An 18,319-nucleotide genomic window follows, 5' to 3' on the forward strand; every position below is an offset into this window, starting at 1 on the left:
GTATCTGCCTCAATTTCTCCTTTTGTGGGTTTCATTAGTGTATTACTGGGGGCCTTTAGTGAGGAGCTGCTTGAAGGCATTGATGGTAACTGCTCAGAGGTTGTCTACACTGCTGACCCCAAATTAATGGACAGTCACTAGAGGTTATTTTGTTCTCACTGTGCAGGGGGCTTCCTTAGCTCTCAGTGCAGACACAGTCCAGGCCTTCTCTCCTCTCCTCCATGGGATCCCTAACTAAGCTATCCCAGCACCTTCTTCAGGCTGGACAGCCTCCCCTGCCTGCCTGCCTCAGTTTCTCTTTCTGCTTGTCCCCCACTTCCCTGCCCTGGGTCTGCCAGGCTCTGAGACATTAGGACTGAGTTCAGGCCTCCTTTGATGGCAGCATCATCGGGGGCGGGGGAGCGCAGGGGAGGCCGTGTCCATATCCACGTAGGGCCCCTGGGACCCCCAAGTGGGCACAGGAGGGAGCCTGGGGCAGCCCTGGCAGCAGCCTGGCCCTGTCAGCTCTCTGGGCCCATCCAGCAGCAGCAGGTCCTGAGAGGGGCCCGGACTCAGCAGGAGCCAGGAGGGAGGGCAGAGGCTCCTGGAGCCACTCTGCAGCCCCCTCCCTGGCCTGGCTCCCCCTCCTGCTGCACACCTGCCTCCTTCTCTCTCTCTGTCTGCTCCCTCACCTCCTCCCTGCAGCCCTGGCTTCTTCCTTCCATCTTGGCCTCCTTCACCTTCACCTCTGTCAATGCATCTGTTTGTCTGGGGGCCTGTCTGTCTGACTCCAGATGTCCTGTGCTCTGAGATTTCCCAGCTGGGTCTGCCCTCAGCTGGGTCTGTCCTCAGCTCCTCCCTCTGGCTGTCTCCCTGCCTGTGTCCCTCCCTCAGGGTCGGAGGGTCTCTCTTCCCCTCACATCTGTGTGAGTCTCACCCTGGGCGCCTGTCAGTGTGTCCCCCTGCATGTCCTGCTGTCTGTCTCCTGTGCTGCCCCCCATCCCTGGTCCCTCTCTGCCCTCCCTTCCAGGGCTCTCCCTGCTTCTCTCATCTCTGTGTCTCTCAGCTTCTCCCCCGGTCTCTGGCTCCTGAGACAGACACCCTGGCCTCCTCCCCTCTTCTCTCCTTCCCCCTTCAAGTTTCAGATACTTCCTGTGACATCACTAGGGTGGGCTCCCCCCTCCAGGTTCCTGCATCTTTGCCTGAAGGAGGGACTTAAGATCTCAGCTCTGCACCCTCTATTTCCACGCAGCCCTGGGCCACTACTTTTCCTTTTTTTTTTTTTTTCATTTAAAATTTAATCGTCCATGCAAAAGGAGGGATGAAGGGTGGGAATGGGCAGTGGACACAGGAACCAGATGACATGGCCAGGGCCACAGCTCCTAGGAGAGTGGGTGAAAAAAAAAGATGTGGGGTGGAAAAGGGGTGGCGGACACCGTGGCACCATTCTGCCCACTTGCAGGAAGCTCCTGTAATTACTGAAACCCCTACTGTTTATCCTGGCACCTTAAAATTCCATCACTTGTTCTGTCTCTAGCACTAGTGGCTCCTTCTTTTGCTGCCTTTGGCTTATTTTACCCTGACAAAGCTTAGGTAGGATGATGTTTAGAGCCTGGACCCAAACGCCCTGGCCTTATGAAGTTGGTACCCCATCTTCCCTGCTTCTGCTCCTTCTCCAATCTCACCTTTTCTGCACTTTAAGACAGATCTTTGATGCTTCTCTTCCTAACCTCCCTCCCCATGCTAAAAACAAAACAAAACAAAACAAAAAACCCCCACCACTTCCGGGGGCGGGGGGCTGGCAGCAGACAGTGGTAGGGGGTAGGGTGGAAGGAGGGGGCAAGGACCACCAAGGCTCCCAGATCCCTGGAAGGGCAGGGCAGGGCAGGGGGTCCATAGAGGAGAGGGGTGAGGGCAGCGGCCGCTCCTGTCCTCTCCCCCCTGCCCACTCTCCAGGGGGCCTCAGCACAACGAGGGAACAGGTGTGTGTGGGGTCAGGTGTGCCAGGCCACCATCACCACTGCTGCCCTAGGACAGACCTTACCTGTAGCTTTGTTGCGGAGCTCAACAACATGGTGAGGGCCTCGGCAGTGCACATCTTAGCATCTCGCCACACACGTGTTGTCCCTTCTCTTGGTGCAGCACTATGTGCGCCCACAGTAGATCCTTAGTAGCAAAAGCTGCCACCCGTGTCCCATTCGAAGGCTGTCTGTAAAGCGCATATTTTGAGCCTAGTGTTGAGGTGACGTGGCAGGTGATGCTCTATCACACTGGGGGCCGTTGTGGGGTTATGCACTGCGCCCTATGTCCTATGCACATTCCTGGTAGCTCACGAGGTCCTTGTGCTTGCGGTGCTGCTGGCACACAGGGCACGGGCAGGGCTCCTTGACTGAGCGTCACAGCTCCTGTCATTTTGGATGGGAGACGTTACTGAAGGCCTTGCCTCACCTCACAGGCGTGCTTCCCAAGGGTGTACTTTCCAGAGGCGGGCGCTGTCACCTGCCTCCTATGGCCCCTGGGCCCCTGTGGACCCTGTGGCCCTGCCTGCACCCACATTTCCCCCTCCCCTGCTGGCATCACTCAGCTGGGGACATGCAGGAGGCCTTGGGGCATCACGGTGGGCATCTCCACAGCACCCAGGAACCCAGATAGCCCGGATCCCATGTGGATGGCCTCCTGCCTCCAGAGACTGTGGCTGTTCTGGACTTCTTGGTGCGCAGGGTGCATGTGTAGTTTCCCTTGCTCTTTGTCTTCTTCTCAGAGGCAGATGTGACCCAGGCCATGGGGACCATCCAGATTGACGCTATGAAGGCAGTGGTGGTGGCTGAGGCGATGGTGGAAGCAGAGATAGGGGTGCAGCTGGGTCATCTGGTTTGGACACAGGTGGAGGCTTCAGAGCTGCTCTGTCCACTGTGGAGGCAGCCAGGCCAGGGGCACAGAAGCAAGGGCAGCAGTGGTGAAGCTGGAGCTCAGCCCTGACTTGCAGGGGGTTCTGGGTGTGCCCCTAGTGTGAATAGAAGGAGTTCAGGAGGTTGCCCACTCCACCGGGCAGATATGAGGGTAGCAGCATGCAAGGGAACATGGGGAATATGACCTCAGCCTTGGTGGGGCCTCCAGAGCTCAGTGGGCTGGAGGCAGGAGTCCTGTAGAGCCCAGGCTCAAGGCACCACCCCTGGCCCGCTGGGCTTGGACAGGCCTCATGGTTTGCCCGAGGGCCTCCAGGCTGCCAACACACCCCTGCTGCCCTGTGGGAGGGAGGGAAAGCAGTGCCTCTGCTGTTTTTTTTTTTTTTTTATTACCCAGTAACTGGGGACCCTGGCCTGTCCCCAGCCTCCCACCCTCTCCCCAGCAGGCAGTGAGTAGCACAAGGAGAAGGGGAAGGGATTGCTCTGGGGACCAGATGCAGGATACACAGACCCTCCCCTGCACCTGCCCTTCTTTCCTTCAAGCAGAGGCACATCTGGGACAATCCCAGCTTGAGGCAGAGAAGACCGCCTAGGACCTGGGAACAGACACAGATCACACACCCAGCTGCCCCTTCCCTACTGTCCTGTCATCACAGCCCTCCTGCCAATCGTGCCCTTTTCCTTTGCCTCTGGGAATCCTGGGTCTGTGGTCTGGGCTGGGCCACTCACCCCCTCCCCAGCACAGTGCCCTGAACACAGGACCTGCCTCCTGGAGATGTGTTAGGACAGGGGTGCTGGGTTCTGTAGGTTTTCTTCAGGTAGAGGTTCTTCCTGAGATCTGGGCACTTCATTCTGCTGCAAGTTCAATGCTCTGTCTTTATGGAACTAGTATAGACTGTCTTTAGGACCGGCTGCTCCCCTTCTCTCCCCTCTCTCTACCTCCACCGCAGGTTAAGGAACCTAATTGAGGCTTTGGAATCTCATCACTATCAAGTAGAGGCAGTGGTGCCCCTTTTCCTTGAGACCCATTTTGTGAGTCCATCACATGTGCATTCAGCCCTGGTTGTCCAAGTAGGCCTCACCTTCTCCATCTCAGGAAGTCTTACCTCCATTTGAAGGCAAGGAAGAGGCCTCTTCCTTTTTTTTTTTTTTTTTTTTTTTTTTTTTGAGGAGGCCTCTTCCATTGGTGACTGTTTCAGGGTCTTGGAAGTGCTATGTAATGAATGTCTAGAACCGAAAACTCTAGCTGAGACCGTATCTTTCCTTGGTCCACACAGTGATTCAGTCAGAATGTGCTATGAATGCTGAGTGACTATCTAAGGACATCCCTCATGGCGAAGCTTAAAACAACTCCCTTTTAGTTTTATCCCTGGAGTGATTGGAAGCATGACGGAAGGACCAGGACGGGTGGTGCTGGTAGAGGAACCTGTAGGAGATTCTGGTAGATGTACCTGGGGTGGTGGGGTGCTTCTGTCCTTGTTATATAACTGCTTAGTGGGCTCCTTAGCTGGATCTGGGACTGGCCTCCATAGACCACAGGCTGGGCTCCACTGGGCTCCCCATACTCTCCTCCTACCAGCCAGGACCTCCTCCATACCCAGGACCCTGGAGGGCTTGGTAACCTCTAAACTCACCCCTTGCTACCAACAGAGTCTCCAACAAAATCCCATTTGAGCCCGTAGTCCACCTCCTCACCATGTAGGGCCCCACTAGTCTTCCATTGCCCACCTCTAGCCTTCCCCCAGGGTTCCAGCTCAGCCACCTCTTTCCTAATTCACATCTTTCCCAGACCTCTTCTGCCCTTTGGCCCCAACAAAATGAGGCCCAGCCTGGTTAGTGTTCAGACTCCTGAGGCCCCTCCTCCATGAGGACATTGCCTCCTTAGGGCCTCAACTTCCTGAGGGCACCCTGTGAGCTCTGCTCCAAGTCCTGACTCTGCCTGGCCAAGTTCCTTTCCTGTCCCTGGGTTTGTCTTGCACTTTCTTCTAAGTATTTCTCCTAGAAGGCAGATGAATCTCCTGGGTGAGTGATTTTCCTTGTTTAAAGACCTGGTAGGAAATTGAGACAGAGCCAGAGAGGAGGAAGCCTGGGCTTGGGACACCATTGGGTATGGAAGCCCAGTGGGGTTTGAGCAGAGGGTATTTCATGGCGCCAGAGCCAGACTTTGGTTTAGGGGTGGGGTGTGGATCAGAGGCTTTGTGAGTTTGGGAAGGGCAGGTAGGTTTGCTGGGATCAGGGGGATTTGGAAGTCTACACATTCTCCTCCAGACTAGACAGGTTCTCAGCTCTGCTAAGGAAAATCTGAGTTAGGGGAGGCTATTCCTCGAAACTTCTCCTCCAGGGTCCTCCCACCTGTTTACCCCACCCTCCTTCTGGTCCTTTCCTTTCTCACCTGGTGCACAGCTTGCTTTCCTCATCTATGTCTCTCCCACAGGGCCCAGCACGCAGTGTGCTTAGACATGCTCTTTGAATGAGTAAAGTTTCTTCCCCCTAACTCTGCTGCCTCCATGTTTTGCCTCCTTTTCTCATCGGAGATCCTGGAAGTCTCTTTATCACATCTTCTTAGGGAGGACATTGGTGTGGACTTCGCAGATGAGCAGGTCCAGTTTGGTAAGGTGGTTCCCCATCACCTGGGTGGGTTTGAGGGGCTTCTTCCTCCTGGCTCAGGGAGCTAAATATTTTTATAGCTGCTGAAGGTATCTCCCTGCCTTTCTTATCTAATTTAAAAAGTTGTAGTGGGGATGGATTATAGTCCAGGTCAGGCTTAGGAGGAAAAATTACCAAAGTCCCCTGGGGTGTGACTGCCTAGTGATCATTAAAACACTGACTCACCAAGAAACACTTTGCTGTTATCACAAAATATATCAGCAACTCTAATTTTGAAGGCCTTTGGAACCTATACTGTTTTCTACACTTCCTACCTCTCCACCACCATGTATGCTGTGGGCCATGGCTAACACTAGAAGCCCAGAGAACACTTTTCCATGCACACCTTTTATCTTGATTTTATGTGGAAAATGTTGATTTATAGGTTGTTTTTCTCTTGTCCTCTAGCAGTTCTTGGGCCATGTCTCTCCATTATCACTTCAGGGGTGTTATGTGCTCAGTGAGATCAAGCCCCACCTCAGGGTCCCTGCTCAGCTGAAAGTCTGCTCTGCCTCTGCCTTCTGCCTCTGCCTTACCTCCTTGCTTGTGTTCGCTCTCTCTCTCTCTCTCTCTCTCTCTCATCTCTCTAATGAATATAATTGAAAACAAAGCAAAAACAATTCTCTCTCCAAAGAACATGGTGGTAACGTAGAGCATCTTCCTAGAGCTATTTTAAGATCCAAGGCTAGTCTGTTGAGACAGGATGGAAAGAGAAATAGAAAAGTCCTTACAGAGGAGGACAGGAAGACATATTTGAAGATATGAAGGAAGATATCCAGACAGACTGTCAGCCTTTCTTAAGCCATGTTGTGTGCAGCATATTACTGAGGGTGTGTGTTGGGAGGATGTTCATGGAAAGAAGGCACCGTAGGCTCTGAACACCTACAACAACTAGTCTAAATGTAGAAACACTATAGTGATTGATTAGACCACTGGATGGATCTCATGATTCTGGGCTTACAAAGAAAGGGAGAATTTAGGGGAAAAAGCAGAGGTGTTTAGTAAGGCTTCTTGGAAAAAAGGACTGTGAATCAGTGCTCCCCTACACTATACTTGTAGTCTGGAAAGTGAAGTGGACAGGTAGATGGATTTCCTTCTACTGCTTTCTTCTGAGGACATTTATTAGGTGTTTTGTGTAGGCAGGATTCAGGATTGAGAAAATGGATTGGAGAATCATAGAGAGATGTAGAGAAGAAAGCGACTTTCACTGTTGACATCAATGTCTCCTATCACTATCTCATCCCTTAATTACTCACCCTTGGTAGCTTTCCCAATTCTCTTTCTATTTCCTGTTTGGAAAATCTCACTCTAGTTCTTCCTGGTAGCTCATCTTGTTTCTGAAGACTTCTAGGAGCAGAAGCCCAGGCTTTTATGATTTGTCAGGTTATCCTCTTGTTTTGGTGTGATAGAAATATGAAGAATTTCCAGCACTGGATTCTGACTGAATCTAAACCAGTAAATGAGTCAAACCGTGAATGAGGAATATTGCATTTCACTCCATCTTTTCTAAAATTATCCCAGAGGGACTAAGAAAAGCCACCCGTTCACAACCACCCCAGAATTATACTAGATAATACAGAGTCTCTACAACCTCTAGAGAAGCCCCGGTTATCTGATTGTTTACCCAATTAATGGTGCAATGCTACTAGCATACTGCTGCTGCTGGCAGGGACTCCGTGTATTTTGTAGGAGGAAGCAAAATGTTTTAGTCTCTACCTACATAGATTTTGGAATCTGTTGGGTGGATGGATTTGGTCCACATATAGTTGGTTTGGAGCCTATTAGTCTGCATCAGGATAGATTTTCATTGTTGGAATTCAGCCTCTGCTAGACTGGGATGGGATTTGAGAGGTGTAGTGCTGGAGGTGGTAGGGTAGGTATGTGAGTAGGAGGAGGTGCCTGTGTTTCCTCTTGGTCTAATGAGCAGACAGTTTGGGAGCTGCCATGCCTTCAATTTCAAGTCTTGGTTGCACCTAGTAATATCTACTTGGACAATTTGGCATTCTAGGCTCATGGTGAGAAGATGAAGCAGGTTGTATCTAGAAGTTTTTATTTTAGAAAGGGACACAAAGGCTTCTTCTAAGTTGCATGTAACCAGAATGTAGTCTGAAGTAAGATCATAGGTGGGAGGATGCCTGGTAAGTGATACGTTTGGTGAGGTGGTTTTCACAGGACTCCTGGGAGATAAATTAGGATATTATTCAGCATGAGCGAATTTGGTTACTTCAGCATTCTTTCCAACCTTTGAAGGAAGTTATCTGACCTTTCCTTCTCTTTTTCTAGGAGAGAAGTTACACATTTATTATTACTACAATGGTTTCCCTCTTTCTTTCCTGCATAGGCCAGTACTAAGAAGAATTATTAGCATCATTATCATTAACATAATATTTTAGTACCTGGATTTATATTAACAGGTGTAGCAAATATTTAAGTGGATTTGTCCATTTGTGCAAACTGGATTTACTGGCTCAATGTGTGGTGGAATTTGTTTTGTGGTTTTGGTGGGGGGCATAGAAGGAAGGCCTAAGGGAGCTCTACCTATTGGATCATGGCCCAAGTGAAGATGTAGCTTGAAGTGATGTTTTCCTTGGCAACAGTTATGCACAATATCAAGATGGTTATAGTTATACACAATATCAATTCCCACCTCTTCTACACAGTCTTCTCAGGCTGACCCACAGTGCACAGAAGATTTTCACTAGCCTTGCCAACACTGGAAAATGTGGTCCTTAGTACCCTTCCCTTTCATCTACTAGTAAGCCAAGTGGGATCTGACATACGTTTGCCTTGACTGTTCATTTCTTACTTAGGAATGTCCTTTCTGGTTCATAGTGGACCTATCTTTTACTTATTTCAGCAGGTGGGGAGGTGTTCATGAAATGCCCTAAGGTGTAAGTTCCCAGAGAGTGGAATTCTGTATATGCCACCATTGTCTTGCACTGTGTGTAACTGAGTGTGTGAGGATTTGGGGATATTGGTGGTGGTATTGATAAATTAGAGGGAAGGAAGATATTTCTTTGCTTGACTTCTTTTGTACAAAGAATCACTGTGGTTCCCGAATTTTCTACTTTGGAATTTGCCTTTGTATTCATTATACTTAGTGGAAATCTGATCTTTAATAGATTGAATCCAGTCTTTCTTATGTAGAAATTTACGTGGTCTTTACTTGAGAGACCATCCAATGTCTCTGTTTAGCCCCAATGCAAAATACATTGAATGCACCTGTGTAGTTATTTACAGATTATAGGAAAAAAGGTAACAAATCCAGGAATATCTTTTCTCTGGGTGCTTACACTATAAGGATAATAATGAAACCAGGTGAAAATGCTATTCTACACCCCATTCAATCCTTTGACTGTTGTACACTCCCCCCTTCTGTAGACTAGCCCTACATGTAGTTACTGAAGTTGGAGAATCATGTCATGTTGTCTAATGTTAAAGTGTTAGGTGACTTGTTTTATAAACAAAGTAAAAAGTGGAAGTAGCAAAACTCTGTCCTGTCTGTTCAGTTGTCACACATCAAGGAGATGACACTGGAGCAAATCATAAATGTCATAGGTAATGCACTTTGTGTCAACTGACTTGGGTTACTTCCCTTGTATTTTCACTTCGTGGTGGTGAAAGAGACTTGGACCTCAGATCTTTGTCAGATTTCTGTCTTGGCCAAAATGGGCTTTAGAGTCTAGGGTCCTTCCTTGGCTGTAGCCAGTTAACTCTTTGTACCTCAGGCTCCATCAGGGAAAGGAAAGGCAAGCTAGAGTGTCATCACACAGAAGCTCTGCTCCTGTACTCCAACTCACCACCTACTACTCCTACCCTCTTCCCTAACTAGGAATTCTCCCAGTGCAGAGTTCCAGGCCCACTGGACATTAATGAGGGGAGATCAGGGAGCAAGTGGAGCTTCATGGAGAGACTGGATATCTATCTGGAGGTGTGCCCAAGCTATTTCTGGAGGTAGAGACATGTTGAACAGGGTTGGGAAGAATGTGTTCTAGGCAGTGTAAGGGCTGATGTTAACACCAGCAAGACATGCATGTGTGGGGAAAAACTTGTTCTGTTCAAGCAGGAGACACAGAAAAGTTTGTTAGCAGGAAAGTGGTAAAAACGGTGCAAAGAAAGACTTAAAATACCATCTTAGAAGTTTGGATCAGATAGAGAGGAGGAAACTCTGTGTGTGTGTGCGTGTGTGTGTGTGTGTGTGTGTGTGTGTGTGTCTTTTTAAGACTTGAAGAAACTGTCATTTTCCAGAAAGACAGTAGGGAGTACTCCCACTTCAGTTTTCTGGGGCAATGTAGTAGTCAGGAAGAATGTGATTTAGGGCCTTGTCTTGTGAATCTGAGTGAGAGGTGAGAGTATCTTGTATTTAGGGTTACCAATTTTACGGACCAGGAGGGTGGACCACGGAGTATGGCAGGAGGTTGGCCCTGGATATGCAATATTGGCAAACCATAGGAACCTAGTAGGTAGAGGTTGTATGGACAAGGCGCTAAGGGTCCATGTGACTTCATGTCAGCTGAATTGAATTGAGGGTGAGGTTGGTGATCTCCAAATATCTGAAACCAATGGTTTCAGTTGGAATTCCTTAGATGTATTCAAAACTTTTATGTTATTATCCCGAATAAAGTCCTTAGAGGCTGCCTTGTCAATACCCTTGTTTCTGGTCATATTTAGGGTTTTCTTTGTTTTGAAGCTAAAATTTAAAGGCAATCCTTTATCTTCTTTATTGATCTTCCTAAGGTAATAGCATGTTCACAATGCCCATTATTCCTTATGTCAAGTCCGTATTTGTTAATAACTTAAAAAATACAGTGAGGTGATCCACAAGGAGACAAAGAAGTCTGTAATGATGCTTGATGTCCATAGATCTAGTGATTGTTTCTATGAGTGATCAATAAATATTCTCAATGCTCTAGGTGCTATGGGCTTAGAGCTGGTGACAGACATGGGTCACAATGGGGAACACTACTGCTCATTTTTAGTCAAGGAGGGTGTCTTATATTGACTGATGACTCACTCACCTGTATCTCTGAAACCTATAATACATTATATGTTAATCAATTGTATTTAAATTAAAAACATAAAATAAAAATATTAAACAAATTAACGAAATGTAATATTTCAGTCTGCAACTATAAATTATTCTATGAAATGGAATGCCATAGAGAAGATAGTGGCAATTAATCCTTATAACAAGAGTATTCTGTTCGGCATGCATTTAAAAACGGAATTCACATTTTCTTTGGAAATGCCAAAGGATTATTTCCAATTTTGTTTCAAAACATACATTTTGAGTATATGACCACTCCGTTGAATCTGTCTTCAGCAGGTTTTTTTTTTTTTATTAAAAAGTATCATGGCACATTTATGCTGACAAAAATATGTGAAAGTGAATGAATGAATGAATGAATGAATGAATGGATGAATGAATGATCTGGAGACATTTTGGCCCCAAATTTGGTTTGTTTTAGCAGGATATGTTTAGATGGAGCTCTCAGACTTAACATCACAGTACTTCCAGCTCTGATCCATCACTATGTATATGGGAGGAGAGGGAGACATTGGCAGAGGGTGACCTGGTCTCAAAGAGAAGAATAATACTTAGGTCATGGGATTTTTAGGGGTTAAATGAAATAACGTTGCATATTACTTACAGCTCAAATTCTTGTTCCCTTTCATGGCTCTGTTCATGTGACCATAAATATTGCACATATAAGTGGTTCCCCTATATGCCAGACACCATTTTTTCTCTACCTCCAACCTTTTCACATATTCCCCAATGCCTCTAGAGTTCAAGCCTAGGGCCCTGGTTTATTAGTTTGTGTCAGTCTCACAAAATAACAATAAAAGAGGATAGAGTTTTTATAAGCATGGTAACATGAGCCAAGGTTGTAGTTTTTTTTCCAGTAATTTTTGCTTGCTGACAAATATGGTTGTAAGTCAAAGACATGGGAGTACTGTCTTCCTACTCACTCCTCTGATCTAATGTTCCCGACTTGGGGCTAGATCATCCTGGATAAAAATTGGTTCCATCCAAAAGTCACGGCAAGCTTGTTTATAAAGGACATCTAGGGAAGGAGAAACCATAACCTTTGCTACTGGGACATTGTTGTTTTCTTCCTACCCTTTTAGTTTCACAATTATCAAACCTACAGAAAGCTGCAAGAATAGTAGCATTAACATTCCTTTATCTTTTTGACATTGAGCAGTTGTTGATATATTGGCACATTTTATTGCTCTCTCCACTATGTGTGTGTGTGTGTGTGTGTGTGTGAGAATATGGTCCATATTCAAAGATTAGTTATTATTCAATTTTTATAGTAAAATATTTCTCCCTGATTGAGGTGCAGTCCAGGGCTCTGCATTGCATCTCATTGTCATGTTTCTTTATTTTCCTTTCATCTGCAACAGTTCCTCGTCCTGCTGTTCCTGCCATTCCTGCCATTCCTGCCACTGACAGTTTTTGAACAACACAGGTCAGTTGTTTTATAGAAAGTCAAGTTTCTGTGGAACGCACTGTTTGTAGACTGATCATTTTTATTTCAAATTTTTTGTTTAAATTCTAGTTAGCTAACACATAGGCTAAAATCGGTTTCAGGTATAGAGTTTAGTGATTCATCATGTACATACAACACACATTGCTCATCACAACAAGTACCCTTCTTAAAGCCCATCATCCATTTAGCTCATCTCCTACCACCTCCCTCCAGGACTCTCAGTTTGTTCTTGATCATTACGAGTCTCTTATGGTTTGCCTCACTGTTTGTTTTCATCTTATTTTATTTTTCTTTCCCTTCCCCTATGTTCATCTGTTTTGTTAAATCTCACATATAAATGCAATCATATGATATTTGTCTTTCTGTGACTGACTTATTTCACTTAGCATAATACTCTCTAGTTCCATCCACAAGGTTGTAGATGGCAAGATTTCATTCATTTTGATGTCTGAGTAATATTCCGTTGTATATAGATACCACATCTTCTTTATCTACTCATCAATCGATGGACATCTGGGCTCTTTCCATAATTTGGTTATTGTTGATAATACTGCTATAAACATCAGTGTGCATGTGCCTCTTCAAATCAGTATTTTTGTATCCTTTGGTAAATACCTAGTTGTACAGTTGCTGGATGAAGTGTAGTTCTGTTTTTAACTTTTTTGAGGAATCTCCCTGCTCTTCTTCAGAGTGATCTCATTAGTTTGCATTCCCACCAATAGTGTAGGAGGGTTCCTCTTTGTCTACATACTCACCAACACCTGTTGTTTTTTTTGTGTGTTGTTATATTTAGCTATTCTGACAGGCATAAGGTTATATCCCATGGTGGTTTTGACTTGTATTTCCCTGATGATGAGTGATGTTGACCATCTTTTTATCTGTCTGTTAGCCATTTAGATGTCTTCTTTGGACAAATGTCTGTTCATGTCTTCTGACCATTTCTTGACTGGATTGTTATTTTTGTGGTGCTGCATTTGATACGTTCCTTATAGACTTTGAATACAAACCTGTTATCAGATATGTCATTTGGAAATGTCTTCTCCCATTCTGTAGGTTGTCCTTTAGGTTGGTTGATTGTGTTTTACCGTGCAGAAACTTTTTATATTGATGAAATCCCTATAGTTAATTTTTGCTTTACTCCCCTTGCCTCTAGAGATGTGTCTGTAAGAGGTTGGTATGCTTGAGTTCAAAGAGGTTACTGTCTGTGTTCTTCTCTAGGATTTTGATGGATTCCTGTTTCACATTTAGATCTTTCATTCATTTTGACTTCATTTTTGTGTATGGAGTAAGAAAGTGATCCAGTTTCATTCTTCGGGATGTTGCTGTCCAGTATTCCCAACACCACTTGTTGAAGATGCTGACTTATTTCCGTTGGATATTGTTTCTTGCTTTGTCAAAGATTATTTGACCATATAGTTGTGGGTCCACTTCTGGGCTTTGTATTCTGTCCCACTCATCTATGTGTCTGTTCTGTGTCAGTATCATAGTGTCTTGATGACTATAGCATTGTAATATAGCTTGAAGTGCATAATTGTGATGTCTCCAGCTTTTCTTTCTTTTTCAAGACTGCTTTGGCTATCTGGGGTCTTTTGTGGTTCCATACAGATTTTAAGGTTGTTTGTTCTAGCTCTGTGAAAAATGCTGGTGGTATTTTGATAAGGGTTGCATTACGTGTGTAGATTGCTTTGGATGGTATAGACATTTTAACAATGTTTGTTCTTTGAATCCATGAGCATGGAATGTTTCTCCATTTCTTTGTGTCATCTCAATTTATTTTGTAAGTGTTCTATAGGTTTCAGTGTACAGATCTTCAAAAATCATAAGATACATAGGAATAAGTTGAGACTGATCATTTTTTATCATTAGATTCAGGTTCACATTTGGGTAGGAATACTATATAAGAACATTGTTAAAAACAATTAGTGCCATGTAGACAGGAAACACCTCTTTTTCCTCTCCATTGTGTACATAGGGTCAAACACTAGGACTGGCATTTAGAAGGTACTTAATATTTATTGAATGAATGAATGAATGATGAATGATGTAAGACTTTCACTGCTACTTAGGTCTATTATTTTTCTACCTGAGGACGGGAGAAAGAGCGGCCTCCTCCTATGTTCTAGTCCCATTTTTAGAATACATGTTTGAAAGTTAAATGTAATCCAGGACCTCTATAAAGAGTGCACAGAGAAGGGAAATGAGATGGGGACTATGATGTGAAGTAAGTGTGGAAAAACCAGAAACAGAAAAACCTAGGAGTACATAGCCTGTTTCCTTGCTGAGAGAAATTAGTTATTTAGGTTTCCAGAGTTTACTATCCTTCCCTCCTCTACCCCCATTTGAATCCTAAGAACACCATTGACAGTGGTTGGGCAGCCATTCACTCCAGATTATTTTGTTGTTGAGAAGCTGTCTAATTCCTTGGACTTCTTATTTGGATGTAGAAGCTTTCAACCCATCAACCTGGTGAAGTGTGGTTATAAGAGGTATTCTTTGCCTTTCAGAAATGTATGTTTAGGCTCCCTTGGGGGTCTTTTCTCTCTCTCCAGCTCTGAGAACCTCAGACATTTCTGACAGTCCTTTCTGATGCATCTGGGGCAGGGGACTGGGTTCATCAATTTAATTCTGTAAGGCTTCTGAGTGCCTGATTCACATGGTTCCTGCTCCCTGTGTGAGAGTCTACTTACCCCTGTCCTTGCAGTCCTTAATTTCACCAGGTTCCAGGAAAAAATGCCCTTTATCTCCCTGTCAGCTCTATTATCCAAAATAGTGGTGGGAATAACCTACAATAGTGAAGGATATTACAATGCCTTTTGTTTGATAAAGTGATAGAGTCCTATGTAGATACAATCCATAAAGTGAGTAGCTTCAGGGAAAGAAATCTGTCATGTCATTGTCCCATGGGAGGCTATATGACATCTTTTCTTTGGCATCTAGAGAGGGAGGCAGATGGAAGCATGCAGCTTGTTCAGTCCTCACTGTGTTTTCAGAAGCTCCAGGCAGCTATTGAGAGCTCTGCAAAACCTGTCTCCATGCCTTGTTTTCAAACTCTGGAGGAAGTCATTCCTTGGACCCCAATACTTAGTTCAAAGATCATGAAAATCGGTATACAACATGTGAAGCTCTGTTTTTCTAGGATTTCTATCATATCCAGTGTAAAAGCTTCTATCATATCCAGCCAAAGCTTCACAGTAACTCTCAGACCCTATGTGAAGCATCTGGCTTCCTGCTTTCTCTCTGACCTCATCCCCTACCTGTTCTCCCTCACTCACTCTGTCCTGGCCTCATAGGCCTCCTTGTTATTCCTCAAAACTAGCCAAGTGCACTTCATACCCAGTAGGATGGCTGTTATTAAAAACAAAGAGGATAACAAGTGTTGGTGAGGATGTGGAGAAATTAAACGCTTGTGGGAATGTAAAATGGGGCAGCCGCTTGGAAAAACAGTATTGTGATTTCTCAAAAAATTGCATATACAATTACCATGTGATCCAGCAATTGCACTTCTGGGTATATATCCCAAGGAATTGGAAGCAGGGACTCAAAATATATTTGTATACCTGTATTTATCATAACAGCGTTACCTATGACAGCATATTCGTAAAACAAGCAGCATGTGCATCATGGATAATTAGATAACCAAGATGTGGGATATACACACAATAGAATATTATTCGGCCTTAAAGTGGAAGGGCATTATGACACATGCTGCAACATGGAAGAACCTTGAAGACGTTATGCCATGTGAAATAAGCAGGTCACAGATGATAATGTTTTTTTTTTTTTTTTTTTTTTTTTTTTTAAAGATTTTATTTATTTATTCATGATAGTCACAGAGGGAGAGAGAGAGAGAGAGGCAGAGACACAGGCAGAGGGAGAAGCAGGCTCCATGCACCGGGAGCCCGATGTGGGATTCGATCCCGGGTCTCCAGGATCGGCCCTGGGCCAAAGGCAGGCGCCAAACCGCTGCGCCACCCAGGGATCCCACAGATGATAATGTTATATGATTCCACTTACATGAGGTACCTAGAGGCGTCAAATTCCTAGGGACAGGGAGTATAATGGTAGCTGCCAAGGACTGCAGGGAGGGAAGAATGGGGAGCTGCTATTAAATGGATAGAGAGTTACAACTGAGGAAGATGAACAAGTTCTGGAAAAGGATGGTGGTGATGGCCCCACAACAGTGTGAATATGAGGCCATCTTGGATCACCTATTTTAAAATCACAACACCCACCCTAAACACCCCCTAACCTTTCCCGGCTTTCTTTTTCTCTGCAGCAATGATTGTAAATCTGACACAATATATATTCTTATTAGTAATGTGATTATTAATTTGCTTCCTATTGCAGAATGTTAGCAACTTCAGTGGAAGGATGTTTATGTTTTTCTTTACTTTATCCATAGTACAAAATAAATAGGGGGCAGCTTACTTGTTGAATGAATACATGAAGGACCATGATTGAACACAGACTTCTACAAACAGAAAGAGAAAATGGGAAAATTACATTTTCATTTGCGTTTGTAAACTTTTTTTTTTTTTTTTTTTTACCCTTGGATATGAGGCTCAGCCTGTTTTCATTCTGTTTGCATTTTCATACGTATTGTGAACTGTATCACTATGGAAGTGTTGGTGAGACATGCACCATAGTTATTACTCTTTCAAACTCTTGCCCTTAACTCAAAGTCTCTTCTTGTATTTCTGAGTGCTCCATACCAGAATTACAGGGCTGCTTGAGTTAAGACTTCAGGAACTCTGGGGAAGCCTAGCTTTCCAAAAGACTTTGTTTGAGAGCCACGGGTTTGATTGGATCTGTAAGCTTCATTGTCTCAAAATTTAAAGGTAGGGTATCCCTGGATGGCTCAGTGGTTTGGTGCCTGCCTTTGGCCCAGGGTGTGATCCTGGAGTCCCGGAATCAGGTCCCACGTCGGGCTCCCTGCATGGGGCCTGCTTCTCCCTCTGCCTGTGTCTCTGCCTCTCTCTCTCTCTCTCTCTCTCTCTCTGTGTCTCTCATGAATGAATAAATAAAATCTTTAAAAAGATTTAAAGGTGGACGAGAGTTATTTATGCACTTTGGGATCAAGAGGGAGCTATACTTGGTTAGAGGATTGTATCATCTCTGGTGATGTTGCATTTTCAGTCCATGTCTCTGACACTTTGAGAACTTGAAAATCATCATTTAACAGCATCATTAGCCTTTGTTTTAAATCTTTCTCAAACTTCCTGCAAAGTAGCTAGTATGCAAACTACCTTTGAAGCTATTCAGGAGGATCCAGAAGGCCAACTTCCTGACTGATATGAGTATTAACTTCCTACCATGGAAACCAGTGGGAGTTCGTGCTTTGGAAAAATGTTTGGAAAGGAAAGGTCCAGAGTGAGGGCAGTGCCCTTCTCAGAGGCAGAAGAGTGAACACAATGACCTTAGGGACAAAGGAGATTGGGGGTGGGGTGGGGTTGCTGGCTGGGAAAGCAAGACAGCCGGCAACTTAGGGAGTGAATTGTTGGACTCGACAAGAGTTCTTCCAGGCAACATGGGATGGAACTTCTGGAGTTTGGAAGAAGCTTAAAGACTGAGAGATACACTGGAAGGAGGAAGGAGGGAAGGGGGGCCATTATGGAAATCATAGAAGCTGGCTTCATGTTCCCTGGCCCCTTTCTGCATTTCTTAAACACCTCCCCTTTACCAAGTACACTCTCTTGGGAGAGATTGTTTCCTAATGAAACTGAGATTCACAGACCCAGGGCCCTCATTAGGAATAGTCCTTGGGACACTCTTGAAATAGGTGATAGTGTATGTTATAGTTTCCTGTTTATACCACTGTTTGGGATTTTTCTCTTTATCCAACAAAACAAAATGAAACAACCCTTCTTCTAGGAATCTCAAGATATAGTAGTTAATCAATCCATCTATGTATTCATTTTCTCTGTCCTAAATGCCTCTTTTGGTTACTTAGTATAATTCTGAGCAGATCCTTGTCCTGGGTTATAAGGTTTGGAGATGGGAGTGTGGAATCCAGAATGAGGATGTATATAGAGCCTGGCACAATGCTCTGGAAGCCTTCTGAGTATCAAGGAATTTAAGGAACACACTCATGACGCCAACTGACTGGGAAAATTACTTTCAAGTGATCATCAGAATAGGCTGTAAGTGCTGGTGGGAAGGGGAAGAAGGCTGGAGATGGGGATAGCCAGGACGGCTAAGGAAAGGCTTCATACATGCAGGCCGGAGAAAGATTGTAGAAAATTATTAGAGTCTGCAGGGTCAAGACAGGACAGAAAGGAGTGAGGAGGACCTCCC

At 44.9% G+C, this 18,319-nt stretch overlaps 2 protein-coding genes and 1 long non-coding RNA gene across 8 annotated transcripts in view; all 3 read left to right on the plus strand.

The window, feature by feature from the left end:
- Positions 1–18,319, plus strand: part of LOC112665499 (cationic amino acid transporter 3-like) — a 116,461-nt gene that overhangs the window by 40,770 nt on the left and 57,372 nt on the right. Inside the window, exon 1 of one of the 3 annotated variants that reach the window (XM_035707555.2) lies at positions 4,769–4,907. The exons of the other annotated variants lie outside the window; for them this stretch is intronic. The gene's annotated coding sequence lies outside the window, so the exon portion shown is untranslated. Of the gene's footprint in view, positions 1–4,768; positions 4,908–18,319 lie in introns of those variants that run through there. 3 annotated transcript variants of the gene reach the window in all.
- LOC112665665 (cationic amino acid transporter 3-like) overlaps positions 1–18,319 on the plus strand; it is a 67,228-nt gene that overhangs the window by 40,770 nt on the left and 8,139 nt on the right. Inside the window, exons 1-2 of one of the 4 annotated variants that reach the window (XM_049102254.1) lie at positions 4,833–4,907; positions 11,940–12,004. The exons of 1 other annotated variant lie outside the window; for it this stretch is intronic. The gene's annotated coding sequence lies outside the window, so the exon portion shown is untranslated. Of the gene's footprint in view, positions 1–4,768; positions 4,908–11,939; positions 12,005–18,319 lie in introns of those variants that run through there. 2 more of the 4 variants (XM_049102255.1, XM_049102258.1) reach the window with 2 other exon arrangements.
- LOC125753786 (uncharacterized) overlaps positions 1–18,319 on the plus strand; it is a 93,457-nt gene that overhangs the window by 16,998 nt on the left and 58,140 nt on the right. The gene's annotated exons all lie outside the window — the stretch shown is intronic.

This window comes from Canis lupus, chromosome 27 (assembly GCF_003254725.2).
Source record: "Canis lupus dingo isolate Sandy chromosome 27, ASM325472v2, whole genome shotgun sequence".
Classification (NCBI taxonomy): Eukaryota; Metazoa; Chordata; class Mammalia; order Carnivora; family Canidae; genus Canis; species Canis lupus.